We start from the raw sequence: 1,659 nt of genomic DNA on the forward strand, positions 1-1,659 counted from the left end.
TAGAGGCCGCGTTACCGCGTGGCGGTCAGTCGCGGGAGGGAGCCGGAGCCGCCCGCACGCCCGCGACCGCAACACGCACTCGGAGGCGGCGTCTTCTGACAGACGCCGGTAGGGTTTGAGAAACATGCTTTTTCGGAAAGGACCGCTCGGCTGACGCGGGCCTGGGCTCCCGCACCCCTCTCGTGGCGGGGCACCCGCGAGCGCGGCGGAACTCCCGTGTAGGACATCTCTGGGCCCGTGTGGCCGACGGGCACGCGACAGGGTCGTCTCGGTCTCGCGACGAAAGCGGTTTCGCGCTGGTTGGTGCGCTAGAGGTCGATCCGCAGGCCGAAGGAACCGTCCACCCGAACACCCCGGCGCGAGGCCGGGGCCGGCAGGGGCCCTCCGATGGCGGGTCATGCTTGCCAATCGGTCAGTGGTTGGTGTGGTGCAGTATATGTCAGGGTGTGGGTGCGAGATGGGCCGGGAGGACCGCTCCTCCTGCGTCGGACCCCGAGTCATAGGAAGTGCCGTTTTGTCACAACCCCAGGGGTGGGGTGGGTAACGGTAGGGAAGTGCCGGCCAACGCGCAGAGGTCGACCCGCAGGCCGAAGGAACCGTCCACCCGAACACCCCGGCGCGAGGCCGGGGCCGGCAGGGGCCCTCCGATGGCGGGTCATGATTGCCAATCGGTCAGTGTTTATGTGTGTGCTGCGGTGCCGGCCAACGCGCAGAGGTCGACCCGCAGGCCGAAGGAACCGTCCACCCGAACACCCCGGCGCGAGGCCGGGGCCGGCAGGGGCCCTCCGATGGCGGGTCATGATTGCCAATCGGTCAGTGTTTATGTGTGTGCTGCGGTGCCGGCCAACGCGCAGAGGTCGACCCGCAGGCCGAAGGAACCGTCCACCCGAACACCCCGGCGCGAGGCCGGGGCCGGCAGGGGCCCTCCGATGGCGGGTCATGATTGCCAATCGGTCAGTGGTTGTGTGTGTGCTGCGGTGCCGGCCAACGCTCAGAGGTCGACCCGCAGGCCGAAGGAACCGTCCACCCGAACACCCCGGCGCGAGGCCGGGGCCGGCAGGGGCCCTCCGATGGCGGGTCATGATTGCCAATCGGTCAGTGGTTATGTGTGTGCTGCGGTGCTGCGGTGCCGGCCAACGCTCAGAGGTCGACCCGCAGGCCGAAGGAACCGTCCACCCGAACACCCCGGCGCGAGGCCGGGGCCGGCAGGGGCCCTCCGATGGCGGGTCATGATTGCCAATCGGTCAGTGGTTGTGTGTGTTGCGGTGGGGCCGGGAGGACCGCTCCTCCTGCGTCGGTCCCCGGGTCATGGGAAGTGCCGTGTGGCGGTGGTGGGGCCGGGAGGACCGCTCCTCCTGCGTCGGACCCGAGTCATGGGAAGTGCCGTGTGGCGGGGCCGGGAGGACCGCTCCTCCTGCGTCGGACCCGAGTCATAGGAAGTGCCGTGTGGCGGGGCCGGGAGGACCGCTCCTCCTGCGTCGGACCCGAGTCATAGGAAGTGCCGTGTGGCGGGGCCGGGAGGACCGCTCCTCCTGCGTCGGACCCGAGTCATAGGAAGTGCCGTGTTGCGCTGGTGGGGCCGTGCCCGCCAACAGCCTTCAGTGGTCGGATACCACGTTTGCAAGCTCCCCGCTGGAATGGGGACTTAGAAGAAATGAG

The sequence above is a fragment of the Idiotropiscis lumnitzeri genome, unplaced genomic scaffold, assembly GCF_059441095.1.
Source record: "Idiotropiscis lumnitzeri isolate Australia: NSW breed Sydney's pygmy pipehorse unplaced genomic scaffold, RoL_Ilum_1.0 HiC_scaffold_413, whole genome shotgun sequence".
NCBI lineage: Eukaryota > Metazoa > Chordata > Actinopteri > Syngnathiformes > Syngnathidae > Idiotropiscis > Idiotropiscis lumnitzeri.